Genomic DNA, 20910 nt, shown 5'->3' with positions numbered 1-20910 from the left:
ATTAGAGATGAGTTCAGTTCAGTTCAGTTGCTCAGTTGTGTCCGACTCTTTGCGACCTTAAGAACCACAGCAGGCTAGGCCTCCCTGTCCATCACCAACTCCTGGAGTCCACCTAAACTCATGTCCATTGAGTCGGTGATGCCATCCAACCATCTCATTCTCTGTCATCCCCTTCTCCTCCTGTCCTCAATCTTTCCCAGCATCAGAGTCTTTTCCAATGAGTAAGTTCTTCGCCATCAGGTGGCCAAAGTATTGTAGTTTCAGCTTCAACATCAGTCCTTCCAATGAATACCCAGGACTGATCTACTTTAGGGTGGACTGGTTGGATCTTCTTGCAGTCCAAGGGACTCTCAAGAGTCTTCTCCAACCCCACAGTTCAAAAGCTTCAATTCTTCTGTGCTCAGCTTTCTTTATAGTTCAACTCTCACATTCATACATGACCACTAGAAAAACCATAACCTTGACCAGATGGACCTTTGTTGACAAAGTAATGTTTCTGCTTTTTAATATGCTGTCTAGGTTGGTCATAACTTTCCTTCCAAGGAGTAAGCATCTTTTAATTTCATGGCTGCAATCCAAGGGAACATTTCATGCAAAGATGGGCACAGTAAAGGACAGAAATGGTATGGACCTAACAAAAGCAGAAGATATTAAGAAGAGGTGGAAACAATATACAGAAGAACTATACAAAAAAGATCTTCATGACTCAGATAACCACAATGGTGTGACCACTCACCTAGAGCCAGACATCCTGTAATGCAAAGTCAAGTGGCCTTAGGAAGCATCACTACAAACAAAGCTAGTAGGTGTGATAGAATTCCAGTTGAGCTATTTCAAATCCTAAAAGATGGTGACGTTAAAGCACTGCACTCAATATGCCAGCAAGTTTGCAAAACTCAGCAGTGGCTGCAGGACTCTAAATGGTCAGTTTCCAATCAAGAAGAAGGGCAATGCCAAAGAAAGTTCAAACTACTAACAGCTGCACTCATCTCACATGCTAGCAAGGTAATGCTCAAAATTCTCCAAGCCAGGCTTCAACAGTATGTAAACTGTGAAATTCCGGATGTTCAAGCTGGATTTAGAAAAGGCAGAGGAACCAGAGATCAAATTGCCAACATCTGCTGGATCATCAAAAAAGTGAGAGTATTCCAGATAAACATGTACTTCTCCTTTATTTACTATGCCAAAGCCTTTGACTTGTGTGGATCACAACAAACTGTGGAAAATTCTTAAAGAGACGGGAATACCAGACCACCTGACCTGACTCCTGAGAAATTTGTATGCAGGTCAATAAGCAATGATTAGAAGTGGAAATGGAACAACAGACTGGTTCCAAATCGGGGAAAGAGTACATCAAGACTGTATACTCTCACCCTGCTTATGTAACTTATATGCAGAGTACATCATGTGAAATGCTGGGCTGGATGAAGCACAATTTGAAATCAAGATTGCCAGAAGAAGTATTAATAACCTCAGATATGCAGATGACACCACCCTTATGGCAGAAAGCAAATAAGAACTAAAGAGCCTCTTGTTGAAAGTGAAAGAGAAGAGTGAAAAAGTTGGTTTAAAACTCAACATTCAGAAAACGAAGATCATGGCATCCCATCCCATCACTTCATGGCAAATGGGGAAACAATGGAAAGAGTGAGACTTTATTTTTGGGGGCTCCAAAATTACTGCAGATGGTGATGCAGCCATGAAATTAAAAATGCTTGCTTCTTGGAAGAAAAGCTATGACCAACTTAGACAGCATATTAAAAAGCAGAGACATTACTTTTCTGACTGAGTTACTTCTAGTCATAGGTATGGTTTTTGCAGTAGTTATGTATGGATGTGAGAGTTGGTCTATGAAGAAATTTGAGCACTGAAGAATTGATGCTTTTGAACTGTGGTGTTGGAGAAGACGCTTGAGAGTCCCTTGGACTGCAAGGAGATCAATCCAGTAAATCCTAAAGGAAATCAGTCCTGAATATTCACTGGAAGGACTGATGTTGAAGCTGAAGGTCCAATACTTTGACCACCTGATGGGAAGAGCTGACTCATTGGAAAAGACCCGACTCATTGGAAAAGACCCTGATGCTAGGAAAGATTGAAGGCAGGAGGAAAAGGGAAAAGCAGAGATGAGATGGTTGGATGGCATCATTGGCTTGATGGACAAGAGTTTGAGTAAGCTCTGAGAGTTGGTGATGGACAGGGAAGCCTGGTATGTTGTAGTTCCTGGGGTCACAAAGAGTTGGACACAACTGAGTGACTGAACTGAACTGAACTATGTTTTTAGGGAATATGGTAGTGAATAAAGTCAATAAAAAGGGAGTGGATTAAAAAAAAAGACAAATAAATCAACAGGTAAGTTAGATGCTACTAAAAATGAGAAAACTTGTGTTTAATCATTGCAGAAAATAATAGTCCAAAACCCAGTAGCTAAAAGTAAACTATATTATCATCTCTTATGATTCTGTCATTTGACTGGGATCAGCTGGGTGGTTCTGATGCATACAGTAGCAGCTGGAATTGCAGTCATGGGAGGATTCAACAGGGTGAGGAGATCCAAAAGAGATAACTCATAACTCTTGCCTTGGAATAAACACCCAAAAGATTGAGATTAGTTGGCCCACTGAGGCTTTTTGGCTTCCTTCTCTTTCCGTGTAGTCTCAGCGTGTTCTACAAACCTCTGTACATGATGGTCTCTCCATGGGGCCTCTTCAGCAAGAAAAGCAGATTTCTTACATGGTAGCTCAAAAACAGAAACCGTCGGGTTGTCTTAAGATTTGTTGTTGTTGTTATTCAGTTTTGCCCGGCTGTTTGTGACTCCATAGACTGCGGTACATGAGGCTTCCCTGTCCTTTATCGTCTCCCAGAGTTTGTCCATTGTGTCGGTGATGCCATCCGATCATTTCACCCTCTGCTGTTCTTTTCTCCTTCTGCCTTCACTCTTTCTCAGCATCAGGATCTTTTCCAGTGTTGGCTCTTCACATAAGGTGGACACAGGTTTGGATCTCCTTAGGATATAGCCCCCAAATTGGCACACGTTACCTCTGCCACATTTCACTGGCTAAAGTGAAACCCAGGGCCAGGCCAGATTCCATAAGAGGGGACATCACAAAGGCATAAATATTGGAAAGTGTGGCTCACCGGAGATTATCTTTGGAGAGTAGCCACTGAACTTGGGGTGAAGATACTTCACAGGGAATGATCAGACACCACTCCTCTGTGGAGAGAGCATCCGACCTGAGAGTTGAGTGATGGAAGGAGTCAGTTAAACAGCAGTCTGAGGGAAGAGCACTTCAGCAATGCAGTATGAAAACACAGAGGTGAAAACTCTGGAATGTCTGAAGAACAGATAGAAGCTGGAAGATCAGTGTAACTACCGTCAAAGTGAAGGAGGAGACAATGGCATCAATGGAGTTTGCAGAGTTAGTAAGGCCTAAAATCACAAAGGACTTTTTATGCCTTGTTAAAAGATAGGACAAGTTCTCAAAAAAAAAAAAATGGAAAGTTAATAAAAGATTAGATCTTGGTTTGATTTCTTTCTTTCTTTCTTTTATTTTTTTTAGATCTGGGCTTTATTTCTTAAGTAAAGAGGTGGTATGATTTGAATACTATTTTTTAAAAAGAACAATCTACTTCTGGTAAAAAATAAGAAGTCTATTTCTCTTCTAACAAGAGAAAGAGTGGAAACAGGGAAACAAGTTAGGAGGTAACTGCCACAGTCCAGGCAAAATGTATCAGTGTTCTTGAAAGGGATTCATGAAGATAAGGAGAACTAGAGACTTCCAAAGAACATATTTGGAAGTAAAGCCAGCAGTGCTTGCTGATGGACTGACATTAGATACGGGGGTGAGAAAAAGACCAGGGCATATAACTGTGTTTTTGGCTGGGTGAATGATGTGTGCTGCTAAATGATGTGGATAACCCTAGGGAACTGTATTTGACTTTTGCCATCCCAGTGTTTTCACCACTTTCTGAGTATGGAGAGCATTCTACCTTGAAAGTCTTGTCCTTACTAGAAGCAGGCTAGGCCCAGTATTTATATTCCTGACCCCTGTCATGGTACAGGCACGTGTCCTGAGATGGCTTAAACAACTTACGTATCTCTTTGATTTATAGCTAGTGATTTGAAGAAGCTATGCAGCACCCATCCTAGAGAGTACGTTCAAAGCACCAGCAGTCATATCAAGTTATGGGGATGCAATTACTGTAGCACAAGTATGCAGTGTTTGACACCAGGATAATTGACTCTGTAAGTGATGTAGTCTGTCCCTAGCAGTGATAATGCAGATGTTTTCAACAGACCATTCTGTGGCATGATTCTGGACATTACAACTGCTTAAGCTCTGAGACATATGCTTTAGACTTTCCATAAAGGGATGAGAGGCATTATGTTAAAACACACTCATACAAATAGTGGGAAATGAATCCCATGAACATATCAGGCTCATCAGTAAACTTTCTGAGAGCTCAGTAATCTTGGTACTTGCATAGTCACTAAGTCATGCCCAACTATTTGCAACCCCATGTACTATATAGTCAGTCAGGCTCCTCTGTCCATGGAATTTTCCAGGCAAGAAATACTGGAGGGCGTTGCCATTTTCTCCTCTAGAGGATCTTCCCAGCCCAGAGATTGAACCCATATCTCCTGCTTCTCCTGCATTGGCAGGCAGATTCTTTACCACTGAGCCACCTGGGAAGCCGCCAGTGATCTTGGTGCAACCTTATGCCATAAACTAAAAGGACAACTTGCCACATTTTGTCCTACCTATCACTAAGAAAGAGGCACAGTGCTTCTCTGGTTTTAAAAAGCTCCTTCTACCATAGAGCATGTTGTTTCAACCTATTTTTCAGTTGAGCAAAAGACTTTGAATTTTGACAGGAACAGAGAGTGAAAGGAAGGCTTATACATACTGCAATACAAGTAGCTTCACCACTTAGCCTTCACAACCCAGACACTAAACCCATCTGCAGCAATTGAAGGCTTGTGGAGACTGTGGCAAGTCCTATTAGTAGTACATGAAAATTCTCTTAAGATTTTTCTCTTCTTTCAATTCTAACTAATGGAGTCATGCAGATGATGAAACCTGGCTATCAACAACATGTACACATATGACATGTACTGTCCATCCTATACTGAATGCTATCTAGTCCACAAACCCATAAAGTTTGAGGCCCTTTACTCACTAAGTGGAAGTTTTTATATGAGGTGATCTCAAGCAGTTATTAAAAGCACAGGCCAATAGCTGGAGCAGACAGCTTGTAATCACTGTTGCCTACTTCTCCCATTCACCAACTTTCTTATATCTTATAGCTTCACACATAAGTCCCTGTCACTATAATATAGCTCAAGTGGAAAAATAAATGCCTCCAGTGTGCAGAACTTCTGGAAATATACCAAGATGTACCCTCTGCTTGGAAATCTAGGTGGTCTGAGGTAGGGAGATACATAGACACTTGAACAATGGCTAGCATATGGCTTAAGAGGCAGAGATATGAAAAGAACAGTTTATGAGGAAATTACTAGTAAAGACATTAGGGGGAGAGCTATACAACATAATATTGCATGCTTGCTCAGTTGTGTCCGACTTTTTGCGACTCCATAGACTGTAGTGCTCTAGGCTCCTGTCCAGATAAGAATTCTGGAATGGATTGCCATTTCCTACTCCAGGGCATCTTCCCAACACAGGGACTGAACTCACATCTCCCATGTCTCCTTCATTGGCAGGACAATTCTTTGCCACTGGCCACCCGGGAAGCCCAATCAACTTAATATTACTTAATCATAAAAGAGAATGAAATTTTGCCATTTCTGACATTATGGATGAACCTAGAGGGTATTAGGCTAAGTGAAATGAGTCAGACAGAGAAAGACAAATACTGGATGATTTCACTTTTATGTGGAATATAAAATTAAAACAAATGAACAAATATAACTAAATAAATAAAATCATAGATACAGGGAACAAACAGGTAGTTGACAGAGAAGAACGGCGTGGGAGGAAAGAGAAAAATAGGTAACAGAGATTGAGGGGCAAACTTTCCATAACAGAATAAATGAGTCATAGGTATGAAATTTACAATGTGGGGAATATAGTCAATAATTATTTAATATCTTTATATGATGACAGATGATGACCAGACTTATACACTTTGAAATATATTGAAATATAGAATCACTATATTGTTTGTGTACCAGGAACTAACATAGTGTTGTAAGACAAATATATTTCACAAACAAACACACAAGTTAACAAACAAACTGATCAAAAAGAGATCAGATTTGTGGTTACCAGAGGTGGGTTTGTGAGGGGGGGAATTGGATAAGGTGGTTATAAGACACAAGTTTCTGATTATACATGATTAACACCACTGAAAGTTACACAGGAAAGTTGTCAGGAGAGCAAGTCCCAAGAGTTCTCACCACAAGGGAAAAATATTTATTTTGTGTTTTTTAAATTTTGTGTCTAAATGAGATGATGGATATTCACTATATTTATTGTGATAATCATTTAAGGATGTATATAAGCCAAAGCATTATGTTTCAAAACTTATATAGTGCTATATGTTAACTATGATCTTAACAAAACTGGAAAGCAAAGAAAAAAAAAAAAAGATTCTTGAGCCAAACAACCTGGATTCAAATCCCAGTTCCACCTCTTAATTATTTTGTAATCTTTGTCAAATTTCGTGTGCCTCAATGCTTCTATCTCTAAAATGGGAATAAGAATTATACCAACATAGGAGAGTGAAAAAGTTGGCTTAAAGCTCAACATTCAGAAAACTAAGATTATGTCATCCGGTTTCATCACTTCATGGGAAATAGATGGGGAAACAGTGGAAACAGTGGCTGACTTTATTTTTCTGGGCTCCAAAATCACTGCAGATGGTGACTGCAGCCATGAAATTAAAAGATGCTTACTCCTTGGAAGGAAAGTTATGACTAACCTAGACAGCATATTGAAAAGCAGAGACATTACTTTGCCAACAAAGGTCCATCTAGTCAAGGCTATAATTTTTCCAGGGATCAAGTATGGATGTGAGAGTTGGACTATAAAGAAAGCTGAGCACAGAAGAATTGATGCTTTTGAACTGTGGTGTTGGAGAAGACTCTTGAGAGTCCCTTGGACTGCAAGGAGATCCAACAAGTCCATCCTAAAGCAGATCAGTCCTGGGTGTTTATCGGAAGGACTGATGTTGAAGCTGAAACTCCAATACTTTGGCCACCTCATGCAAAGAGCTGACTCATTTGAAAAGACCCTGATGCTGGGAAAGATTCAGGGCTGGAGGAGAAGAGGAAGACAGAGGATGAGACGGTTGAATGGCATGACCGACTCAATGGGCATGGGTTTGGGTGGACTCTGATGAGAGTTGGTGATGGACAGGGAGGCTTGGCACACTGTGGTTCATGGGGTTGCAAAGAGTCAGACAAGACTGTGTACTGAACTGAACTGAATGGGAGTGTTAATAAGATTAAATATTAAAATACCTGTAACCTTCTCAAGAAATTTCTAGTTCATAATAAGCAATCTTATTATCTATTTACATTAATAATTCATTTAAATAAATGCATTAAAGTGTCTCTAAGAGAGGAAAAGAATATAAATTTTTATCTGATGTGCTGAACAGTCAACTATTCCTGCTAAAACATTTTTACTAGCATAATTTTAATCCCTTAATTTAACTAAGAAAAGAAGATAGGCTTTGACTCTCACTTCGCTGTAAGCAGAGCTTTCTCAACAGTAGCTAGGGTTAACTCTCTTACTCTTTCTACCGCCAATAAAAAAGACAAACAGAAAAATCCCATCTGTCCATGTGACAAGTCCAAAATCAGACACCTGCATGGCAAATATGCGTAGCAATGAGTATCACAGATGCTCTATATTTAGTGCAAACCATATGCTCAATGATTTACTTAAATTGAATTGGGAGGATGAGCCACTATAGAAAAAGTCCACAGAGCAATTAAGGAACAACATGTTTTGCTGCTCTCATCTCATCTTTCCTCCTTTAGTCCCAGATGTTATGAGCACTAGAGACATTAGTCAGTTTGTTAATTTATTGTCAGATTGTTAAGGGTTTATGAAGATTTTGACCCATTTTGCTACATTCGTTTTGGCAGCAAGATTAATTTAATTATAACTGTCTTGGGGACAAAGGAACACAGTAGGATATCATTTGTTATATTTGAACGGTAGTGCTTTCACCAGACACTTCAGCATTTGTGCATTCCCAATCTTCAAGTGTGTGATTTGTCTAGAGAACAGAAGAAATAAAGAAAGCTGGCAGCTATGTATATTCTCTAAATGACATTACTTGATTTCTCAACCCTTATAGCTCTAAAGGAGAGTCCATAAACTCCCTAGACTTCCAATAGCTCTAGGATTTTATTCAAAGCCTTTTAATATGTATTTTATTCCTATATTTTAAAAGTTATCACAATATTTACAGAAGTTTAAAATAATTGATAATATTTTGGCCTAGGTCATTACTAGAATTCTTCAAACAAAATGTGATTAACTTTTTCAAACTGATTCAAAGGAAAAGTCATGGTGTGGGTTTTGCCGTAATTTAGTCCACTGCACAACAAATGTTAATCCAATGATGTTGTTTAGACATGGACTCCCTGAGTTGAGGTTTCCTCATCTAATAACAGGGTTACTCAACAATGTTCACATTAGTGAACAGTTATTGTACAGACTAAACAGAATAATATGTATATAAGTGTTTTCAATATGTTTATGGGCAATACTATCTTGAGATTAGTATTTTTTCTATTTCTTCATGTCATTTCTCCAGATAGATCTAATTTCTACAAGGATTGTATTAGTCTATGGATACGAATATGGTACTAATACAGATACTTCTAATACAGAGACGTGGTAAGTTCTTATTAAGTACACCTTGAATTAAAGTGAGTTCTACTTACTTAAGTATGCTATGTAGATAAAAGCTGCCAGGTACAAAATACAAAACTCAAAGAAAACAATGATCAAATAATTCAAATAAAAATAATCAAAGAATTTGGAGGAAAATATATTTAAATATGCTTAAGCCAGTGATTCTCAAAATATCTTCTCCAGAGCAGCAGCAGCAGAATCACCTGGGAACTTGTTAGAAATCCTGCAAATCCTCAACTCCAGCTCTGACCTAGTGACTCAGAAACTCCAGGGGTAGAGGAAAACAATCTGTTTTAACAAGCCCTCCAGTTGATTCTATTGTTTGCTGAAGTGTGAGATGTATAATAATGATATGTAGAAATTACTTGTTTCTGTTATTGTATAGAATCTCCTCCAGGAGTTTGGGGGCCACTGTCATTCCATAACAACAACTTAATCACTATACTTTAGTGAAGGAATTACACTAAAATCCATTTGGGAAAAAACCCATGAGAGAATATTAATCCTGTAGTGTAGGGAGCACCGAAAACTTTCTGCCATGATAGAAATACTCTGTATCTTTGCTATCCAACTGAAATGTGCCTAATGTGACTAAGAAACTGAACTTTTTAATGTCATTCCATTTTAATAATTTCAATCTAAATAGCTGCATATGGCTAGTGGCTACCATATTGACACAAATCTAGGGCATTTTTCTCTAATGGAGGTTGTTAGAAACTGTACAAAGATCTTCAACATTAAAAAAATGGGGTTTTAAGAATGGCATAAAGTACGACAGAGGCCAAACTCTAGAGAAATCATCATTTGAGTTGGGCCCTGGAGAATAAGACAGGTCTTCAAAAGACAGAAATGGGAGAGATATTAGACAGGGGCTCTGACATACTAGAAAAATGCAGTGGAACACAAGTTCAGAAATTGCCCAAATTGATTTGTGTACAAAACGTATGTTGTGAAGTTATGGAAAATAACGATGGAAAATTTACTGCATCCAGGATATGAAAGGCTAAAAAGTTTGAGATTTGTTTTATATTCTTTAAAAAATCATAACTATTTCAGGTAAAGTAATGATGGAATTGGGAAGATGGTTAATTGCACATGATGCACCAAATAGAGGAATAAAATAAGAAACAAGGCAAGGCAATGTAATTTGAGGATATATGAGTTCTCACTTAGTCATGTTTCCATTTAATTGATTATCGGAATACCTATTATAAGCCCAGCATTTGTTTATATACTAATTAGCAATGTTTATAAAAGCATTGCCTACCTCAGCCAATTTCCAGAACTCTCATTTGATTCTCTAAGTTTGCATCTCCAAGTGTGGGGTCCAGGAATCTACAAAATAATCAGCAAATTTATTCATCATTGTTTAGAGCACCTTTTGGAACTAATGGGTATGTGAATAAATAGTAAAAATTTGACTTAGATGGATCAAGTATACAGTTAAGTAAATATAAATACTTAGTGATTTGGCTGCAGTATTTGCCAACTGGTGACTTGGTTGTAACAAAAGATATTAAGAAGGGGTGTCAAGAATTCACAGAAGAACTATACAAAAAAAGATCTTCACGAGCCAGATAATCATGATGGTGTGATCACTCACCAAGAGCCAGACATCCTGGAATGTGACATCAAGTGGGCCTTAGGAAGCATCACTACAAACAAAGCTAGTGGAGGTGATGGAATTCCAGTTGAGCTATTTCAAATCCTAAACGATGATGCTGTGAAAGTGCTGTACTCAATACTCCAGCAAATTTGGAAAACTCAGCAGTGGCTGCAGCACACAGAAAGGTCAGTTTTCATTCCAATCCCAAAGAAATGCAATACCAAAGAATGCTCAAACTACCGCGCATTTGCACTCATCTCACACGCTAGCAAAGTAATGCTCAAAATTTGCCAAGCCAGGCTTCAACAATATATGAACTGTGAACTTCCAGATGTTCAAGCTGGATTTAGAAAAGGCAGAGGAACCAGAGATCAAATTGCCAACATCCACTGGATCATTGAAAAAGCAAGTGAGTTCCCCCAAAAAAATCTACTTCTGCTTTATTGACTATGCCAAAGCCTTTGACTTGTGTGGATCACAAAAAACTGTGGAAAATTCTTAAAGAGATGGGAATACCAGACCACCTCACTTGCCTCTTGAGAAATCTATATGCAGGTCAAGAAGCAATAGTTAGAACTGGACATGGAACAGATAGGATCCAAATTGGGAAAGGAGTATGTCAAGGCTATAATATGTTACCCTGCTTATTTAACTTATATTCAGAGTACATCATTAGAAATGCTGGGCTGGATGAAGCACAAGCTGGAATCAAGTTTGATGGGAGAAATATCAATAACCTCAAATAGGCAGATGACAGAAAGCAAAGAACTTAAAGGTCCTCTTGATGAAAGAGGAGAGTGAAAAACCTGGCTTAAAACTCAACATTCAGAAAACTAAGATCATGGCATCTGATCCCATCACTTCATGGCAAATATATGGGGAAGCGATGGAAACAGTGAAAGACTTTATTTTTGGGAGCTCCAAAATCACTGAAGATGGTGACTACAGCCAAATTAAAAGACACTTGTTCCTTGGAAGAAAAGTTATGAGCAACCTAGAGAGCATACTAAAAAGCAGAGATATTACTTTGCCAACAAAGGTCCATCTAGTCAAAGCTATGGTTTTACCAGTAGTCATGTATTGATGTGAGAGTTGGACCATAAAGAAAACTGAGCACTGAAGAATTGATGCTTTTGAACTGCGCTGTTAGAGAAGGCTCTTGAGAGTCCATTGGACTGCAGGGAGATCCAACCAGTCCATCCTAAAGGAGATCAGTCCTGGGTGTTCATTGGAAGGACTGATACTGAAGCTGAAACTCCAATACTTTGGCCCTTGATGCGAAGAACTGACTCATTTGAAAATACCCTGATGCTGGGAAAGATTGAAGGCAGGAGGAGAAGGGGATGACAGAGGATGAGATGGTTGGATGGCATCACTGATTCAGGGACATGAGTTTGTATACTCTTTGAGTTGGTGATGGACAGCCTGGCGTGCTGCAGTCCATGGGGTCACAGAGAGTCAGACTCAACTGAGCAACCGAACTGAACTGACCTGGATTGATTTAACTTACACTGATTTTTACTTTCTGTTCCTCTGCCATACCATTTTCATAAGATTAATGAGTTCTAAGAACCAGCTGTGTGAGCTTTTAAACCCATGGGGTCATACAAAGTGACATGTCAGATTAAGTCAGCAATCTCTGCAGTTTAGCCTAACATCAATTTCACGCAAAGTAATCAGATACTTTAGGAAAGGCAATTTCATGTTAAACTGTTTAAATGCTTGTGTCACTGTGGTACATTACTACTTGGTCAGATATATCCCAAATGTGTCTTTCCAGTAAGTTCACATTCCTCATTTTACAGCATTAGAAGTTATTGTCCTATATGCCTCTTGTAGTCGGGATCATCCTTCTTATTAGGAGAGGACACTAGGTGGAATACCTTTCTATATTCATTGAGAGAAGAGGCCTAAAATGGCAAATGAATGCATGTCCAGGCTTTTCTGATTGTATTGTTAGTTAAGAACATGTAATAAAAAGAAACATTTCCTTGTATTCCTTATAGAAAGGTATTTCTTGCATAACTTGCACCCTATTAGCTAGTAAAGGATTTCTAACAAAGAGAAATATTTTCTTGTATTTATATCCCTAGCAGCCTATTTAGACTCTAATTATTAGGAGTATGCAGTTCAACTCAGTAAGGAAAAAGGAATGGGGAAAAAATTTCCAAATAGATGCTGATGGAGACAAGGTCCATTGTCCTATAGGCCTTCATTTTGACTGCAGTTATAGACCTGATATCAAAATCACAATGCTGTTGTACTAAGCCTGGAAGTGGCAGTGGCTATGATGGCATGTTAGCGACAGCAGTAATCAAAATGAAAGGGGCCCCTTCTTGCTTCTCAGCCACACTGCAATGACGGGCTGTCCACTGCCTTCACTGAGAAGGTAAGTGATTGAATTGTGAAACATGGACATTTTCCCGAATTCATTTTACCAGCGATGAATTCTATTTCCTGCATGTTAAAGGAACTTCTGCTCATATACTTCTTTTGATATAGGAAATGAAAGTAATGGACATACTTTATAAAAACGAATATACATTCCCACTTGCTTTACAAAATGCTGCTTCTCCTACCTACTGTAATTGATGAAGAGTAAAATATCAGCCTTCACTGGGAACCTCTAAGCACTGTAAATTTTTCTGGTCCCACGGTGTGTGAAAGATATTTCTCCCTATAATTTAATTTTATTCACTAACTGTTTGCATATTGCTTATACATCATGAAGACTGGAAAATTGGGAATCTGCAGCCAGAAAATAATATAACAAACATTTACATTCATTCTGTTAAATATTTATAAAACTTTAAAAACTGCTAGGAGCTTCTTCCATTTTTAATTACAATCATGAAAATGAAAACTGTTCGGTTTTTCTCTGAAGAGCTACTTTATTATATACTGAGATAGTTTATTTTTTTAATAATGCTAGTCAATTGTTATCATTTCTTAATACAACCCTAACAGTTACTCTGTGCAATTTTATAGCTCAACTATAATGTTCAGTGCAAAGTAATTCACACTATAATAACAATGGAATTTTACAAAAAGGTTCACATAAACCTAGTAAATAGTAAAACAGCAAGTTGACTATGTTCTAATGGACTTTTAAATGTGAGTTAACAGTGTTCTTTCCTAAGGTTTTTTCTTTATGGTTGAAATTGCTTAACCCCATGAAATAGAAAAATGCTCTCCTTCCTCCCTCTTTCCAGTGCAGTATGCTTTACATACAGTCATTTTACAATAGCAATGTTTGCACATTCAGCCAGCTTCCCATCCACTCACTTCTTAAAAGTTGGGGCAAACTTTATGTCTTAAAATGAAGCTGATGTTGCATAGTAACAGTGACCTGTCCATTTTAAGCTGTATGGTCATGACTGTTTCATAAGAGCAATAGGATAAACTCAGTTTTGACTGTAAATAAAATATAATAAGCAAATTGAACATATGAAATGAGTCAAGGACATCTAATCTTGTTGTACAGCGATCAGGCATACCTCACTAAAAATAAATTTTAATTATCATAACTGAAACTGCATTTAAAAATAAAGTTATATATATATATGTTATATCTATATATATATGTATATATATATATATATAGTTCCCTTCAATACATGATTAGCAATGAAATATGCAAAATTAAATTTAGAAACCACAAAATCTTGGGTCAATTTAGCATGGGTAGCTCTTTTCTAGGTCTCTTCTTCTGAGATCCCCAACACTCCCCAACCAAAATCATTGATTCAGTATGTTTTCTGTCTTCATGTAACTCACTTCTAAGTTCCTAAAATCTGGTGTATGCAAGTTCTGGGGGCTAAATCCAATAGGAATTCTGTACCTCAAGCCTGTCCAATACTGACAAAACAATCTTGAGAGTGCAGCAATAAGTTATGATACCTCTGGTAAACCTTAGGTAAGAATTCAAGACTGGCTACCAGGCCATTTTGTATCAGCAAAGGATGATAATGTTGGAGCTCAGGCCTTATACTTTCTTAAGCAAGGCAGGAAAATGAGCTGTGGTTTCTGGAAAGATGAAAAAGAATCAGACAAGTGTCATAAAATAACAAAAGGACAGGAGTAATAGTTTAAAGGCTGATATATGAAAAAGCAGAAAATGTAGTGAGCACTCAGAGGAGAAAATCTTGGTTTGAAGTTCTCAGGGAAAAGTGATAAAACAGGCTTGAGGCAAACATGGAATTTAAATACACTGGAGGAATTATAGTCTCTTCCTGGACATATCTCTTTGCTAGATACTCTATAAAAGTTTACTCATGCTTCCAGCTTTTATGTGTCAATGGCTAATCACTGCACATATTTATAAAATATCTAGGAGTAACTATGTAATGAACAGTGCTATTAGTAGTTAGAATTATAAAGCAAACACTTTTGATCCCTTAAGAAAACTGAAATTATTTTTTAAAGAAATATATATGAATTAAAAGACCCAACTATCCATTAAAGATAAATTTCTTCTAAGGAATCACTAAGCTACTTAGTGAAACAAACGGGGACTTGGGAGCATAGAAATGCTACACATGTGCTTTAGAAATTTAGATTCTTATCCATCACCAATTTGTTTCTCTAGGAAAAAAGTCACATGAATTAACCAGTCATACTTATCTGGTGTGGCTCTGTTACCACTTCCATCTGAATATAGTTCAGAGATAACTTCTTAAAAAAAAAAAAAAAAACCAAACACAGAGAAATAGAATCTGTCCTTTCTTTTTCAACACATATATGGATCCTCCACTTGAGTACTGAAATTGCATTTCGTATCTGGTTTGGAACTCAGTTCTTGAAAGCTAAACATAATCATCCTTAATCCTTCTGGCTGCTGACTTATTACTTTGAAGAGAGGGGAGAAAGGTGCCTATTGAGTTTGCTCTCCAATCTCCGCTTCTTTAAAGAGTGCAGGTGAATAATCTATATTTCAAAGAAAGATGACCTTTACTTGATTTAATGGAATCTCTCTTTCAATATCTGAAATGAGAAAGTGATTAAAGCTTTGGTTGATAGGCAAGATGTATTTTAGGAATAGATAAGCATAAAGGTCAGACACTGTCAGAAAGGATTTTGACTTCCTTTAATATTTAAGTACTTCATATGAATCACAGTTTATGCATTAATAGTATATTTTTAAGTTTGATTAAAACTGCTGCATTTTTGTATAATTCAAAGTTGGTTTCTGATATAAAGATATTGGGTATGGCAGGTATATTTTTGTTGAGATTTTCATGGATACTTGGTCTGTACTCATAAGACCATATGAGAAGATAATGGTCATGTAACACTGGTTTGGAGATTTTTAAATTGCTTGACATATTCCTAAATTATAATTAATTTGAATTGCAATAGCTATGTTTTGACTGTTAACTGTTTTTAAGGAATATCTTTCAACAAATTTATAGGGAAAGAAATATCATATTTATGGAGGTATTACAAGGCATTAAATGTCCCTAGATGCTTTATAGGTATCAATTAATTTAATATGCACCTACACCATTTGACCCATAGTCAAGGCTTGTTGACAGAATGAGTGATGAACTTTATAGAGCAGTTTTTGTTTTTTTTCTTAGCCTCATTTTATAGATCGGAATTCTGTGGCACAGAGAAGGTAAATGGTTTGCCCAAGACCATGAGATGAGTAAGTGTTGGAGCTGGGTTTCAACACAGACCTCAAGCTATAGCTTAAATTCTTAACCATGATGTCCTGCCATGTGTTCTTACTGTTAATAACAGCATACAACTCATATTTGTTTAGCATCTTATGTTGTACAAAACACATTCGCTCAGCTTTCATTTCCTAGTAACACTGTAGTATATGTATATTTCCTTCTTTTAAAGATTTCCAACCACACTAGTTATCACTATCTATAGCTTATAGGTATGTTATTGGTTATTATCCAAATCAAACAGAATAAATGTATAAAGACAACTACTAGGAGATTTAAAGAATGGTTACAGTCTGTTTCAGGATCAAGAAACATTTTATTGAGGGAGAGGAATTGTGATGACCATTCAAGCAAGATTTTGACTGCTAAAATATCTCAGGCAGAAAGCAAGCCAACAGTAGGACAATAAGGCAGGTATTTACAGTAAAACTGTAAACTCTTCCTGGAAGTCAACTTACACTTACACTCAAAATGCTGCCTAGGTTTCCCCTACATAAGAAACTGTTAACTGCCCTGACAGATTCCAGAGGTTGTTGATGGTGCCCCCAATCTGTGATACCGCTGGCTTCCTTTAGTAAGTCTTTACTCTGCCCTTTGTAAACCTAGAATATTATAATTAACCAGAAAAATATATCTGGGTGAAATCCTTGGTCTAATGTGTTTTAGCAGTACTGCTGCTGCTGCTGCTGAGTCGCTTCAGTCGTGTCCGACTCTGTGTGACCCCATAGACGGCAGCCCACCAGGCTCCCCCGTCCCTGGGATTCTCCCGGCAAGAACACTGGAGTGGGTTGCCATTTCCTTCTCCAGTGCATGAGAGTGAAAAGTGAAAGTGAAGTCGCTCAGTCGTGTCTGACTCTTAGCGACCCCATGGACTGCAGCCCACCAGCCTCCCCTGTCCATGGGATTTTCCAGGCAAGAGTACTGGAGTGGGGTGCCATTGCCTTTGTTAGGCAAATTAATTAGCTCTCTTTAATCTATCTTCTTGTTTTAAAACTGGAGATAAATATTAATATTACCTAATCCTTTAGAAAGTTTTCTGAGAATCTTATAAATTACAATGGATGTGTACTATAAATCTCAAAAATTTGATATATCTATTTCATGTAGAATATCACTACAATACAAAACATTTCCTCTATTTGACTTTTTACCTACTCTTTTTTTTTTCCCACTTATTTTTATTAGTTGGAGGCAAATTACTTTAAAATATTGTAGTGGTTTTTGCCATACATTGACATGAATCAGCCATGGATTTACATGTATTCTCCATCACCCCTCCCGCCTCCCTCCCCAACCCATCCCTCTGGGTCTTCCCAGTGCACCAGCTTCAAGCACTTGTCTCATGCATCCAACCTGGGCTGGTGATCTGTTTCATACTAGATAATATACATGTTTCGATGCTGTTCTCTCTAAACATCCCACTCTCGCCTTCTTCCACAGAGTCCAAAAGTCTGTTCTGTACATCTGTGTCTTTTTCTGTTTTGCATATAGGGTTATCATTACCATCTTTCTAAATTCCATATATATGCTTTAGTATACTGTATTGGTCTTATCTTTCTGGCTTACTTCACTCTGTATAATGGGCTCCAGTTTCATCCATCTCATTAGAACTGATTCAAATGAATTCTTTTTAATAGCTGAGGAATATTCCTACTCTTTTAAGTATATTTTTGTTACCAAAAATAACATAAGAGCTTATTTCTACAATATACTTTTGGTAACATATAATATATGAAGATGATATATGCTACTAATTAAGAACAAGACTCAGAAATACAAAAATAAAAAAGTCAACAGATATTTTAGATATTTACGTTCAAAATCATAGTAAGGTAACTTAAGAAAAGAGAAAACAAAAAAACAAACAGAATCCCTCCCTTCCCAAGGGGGGGGGGGGGGAGACAGGCCTGACAGTACCTGCTGGAAAGTGAACTCAGATTCGGCTCCAACTCTCTTGCAGGGAGCAGCTCAGAAGAGTGCTGTGTCCCAGCTGCTGCCCAGGTCCCACCATCCCCATCACTGGAGGGGATTCCTCCTTTACCTCTCCAATCCCCACAGTGCTCCAAGTTTTCCCATCGCTCATTACCTGGTCACCCTCAAGGCTAACTCAGTGATGTCCTCAGTCACCACCAGAAGCTGTGGATTGCTACTTTATTCCTCAGTGCCTGAGATTTTTAATCCTCTAGACAGTGATGTACAAACTCTTCCTCTCAGTAACTCCTGAGGCTTTTCCACTGTGTCATCTGGAACACAGAGTCATCAGTCAATTTCCCTGATGCTCAACTATTTGCCAAAAATAGTTATCATTTTCCTTTGCCTTGTTGCTTTAATTTGGCTATCCCTTCAGGATTTAGCCCTCTGTGAAGTCCCCAAACTGTTCATTAGCTGCTTCCCTTCCCACGATTCTCCTAAAAGTAAGCTTGATGGTGAGGCAGGTGCTCTTCTTGTACCTCATTCCTAGTTTCACACCAGATTGTCCCTTACTTTGCTAGAAATAGTCAGTATTGAATGACAACATCATGAACATGTCACCTCGAAGCTTCAGTCATTCACCAACCTCAAGATCACTCCCAATCATTCCTCAGAGAATTTAGTTAGTTTGTCATCACCCTCTCTCATTTAGTCTTGCCATATTCTTGGCAACACCAGTGTCCTCATAGATCATTCTTTCAGCAGCCCTGCTTCTCAATTCCTTCACTTCGTGTCTTCCACTTGTCTCACCCCCATATCCTGCCTTTCACTTCCTGAGTCAAACTCTAGAACATCTATCACTACCAGTAACTGAAGCCCCTCTGTAATCTCAGGTTCAAGCGCCCAGTTATGACTCCACTTCATCCAGACAACTCTGACTAGCACTGAGACAATAATTTTTTATTCCTTCTGAGAATTATACTTTAACAATCATTATTCCTCTTCATGAACTCTCACTCACATTATGCCCACACATCACTCTTTATCCAAATTAAACTCCTTGCTTCTCTAGCATCATAGATAGCCAATATCATCATCTCCATATTTTATTTCATTTCTTAAAAACCTATAAACAGGCCTTCCCTGGTGGCTCAGTGATAGAGTCTGCCTGCCAATGGAGGAACATGGGTTCGATCCCTGGTCCAGGAAGATCCCACATGCTGCAGGACAACGAAGCTTGTGAACCACTATTGAGCCCATGCTCTGGAGCCCAGGAGCCACAGCTACTAAAGCCTTGGTGCCTAGAACCCGTGATGTGCAACGAGAGAAGCCACCGCAATGAGAAGCCTGCGCATCACAACTAGAGGGTAGACCCTGCACCCCACAACTAGAGGAAAGCCCTTGTGCAACAGTGAGACCCAGCACAGTCATAAAAAAAAAACCAATAAAATTATACAAATATAAACAGCTTGTAATGATTTGTAAAATATACCCTTTTTTTTAGACTTTTTAAAACTGGAGTGTAATTGCTTTACACTGTTCTTCATTTCTGTTGTTAGTTGGTTAGTTGCTGCTGCATAACTAGTTGGAAACAATTTCTGCTTTACAATCTTGTTTCTGTTGTTAGTTGTTAAGATAGTTTCTTCTGTACAACTAAGTGAGTCGGTATATGTATACATATCTCCCCTCTCTCTTAGACCTCCCTCCCAAACCCCCCACCCCATCCAACGAGGTCATCACAGAGCATCTTAATTTATAACCTCAATAATTTTACCCCTTTCTCAATCCTCAGATACTTGTGTAAAATAACACTCAACAATGCTAAATATCTGCTGGTTTGGCATCCATACATGTAACCATGCTAAGTAGTTTCACATTAGTTACCACCACTCTTTTCAATTGAGCCCTTAATGCTGCCTGACACCCACACTGTGAACTGTGAAGTCTCAGTCTTGTCCGACTCTTTACAATCCCATGGACTACCTACCAGGCTCCTCTGTCCATGAAATTTTCCAGGCAAGAGTACTGAAGTGGGTTGCCATTTCCTTCTCCAGGGGATCTTCCCAACCCAGGAATTGAACCCAGGTTTCCTGCATTGCAGGCAGACGCTTTACTGTCTGAACTACCAGGGAAGCCCCCCAAACTACATTGCTACATTTCCTTATCCATCCATTTCATGCTCCTAGACAATGATTAAACCTCTTATTTTCCCTGCTGAAACCCTCAAAATTCTTTCCTTTCTTCTCACACACAGACTATGAGTTTGTTTCTTACTTTACCAAGAAAATAAAAGCAATAATAAGAAAAATAAAATCCATAAGCGAGATACCATCATCCTTTCTATTTGATCCCATGCTTCATTTTATTAATACGGATTCACTTTTTGCTTTTATCTAAGAGTAACTCATTAACTTATGCTTTATATTTCACATTCTCTCATTTAAACCCGCCATTGTTCCAGCAATACCTGCTCTCCTTTTATTGAATCTTTTCTATCTGTATATAGTCATCCTAATACTTTAAAAGTTTAATACACAAATCTCTCTCGTGAGTTCATATCTTCTCCTAGTTACCACTCAAACACTGATGTTTTCATTTACAGCAGTAATCCTCTAAGAAATGTGTACCCTGGAGGTCTTCCCTTTCACTGCTGCTTGAAATTCATTCCAATCAGTTTTGTCTCTAGCACTTCACATTGCTCTTGTCATGATCAACAACAACCATGACCTTGATAAATTATATTGTCAGTCTCAGCTCTCATCTCACTTGACATAGCAATACAATTAACACAGGTGATCTCGACTCCCCTTTGCCATACGATGTCATT

This window comes from Odocoileus virginianus, chromosome 21 (assembly GCF_023699985.2).
Source record: "Odocoileus virginianus isolate 20LAN1187 ecotype Illinois chromosome 21, Ovbor_1.2, whole genome shotgun sequence".
NCBI lineage: Eukaryota > Metazoa > Chordata > Mammalia > Artiodactyla > Cervidae > Odocoileus > Odocoileus virginianus.
The sequence above is the reverse complement of the archived record's forward strand: the minus strand, read 5'-3'. Positions refer to the sequence as shown.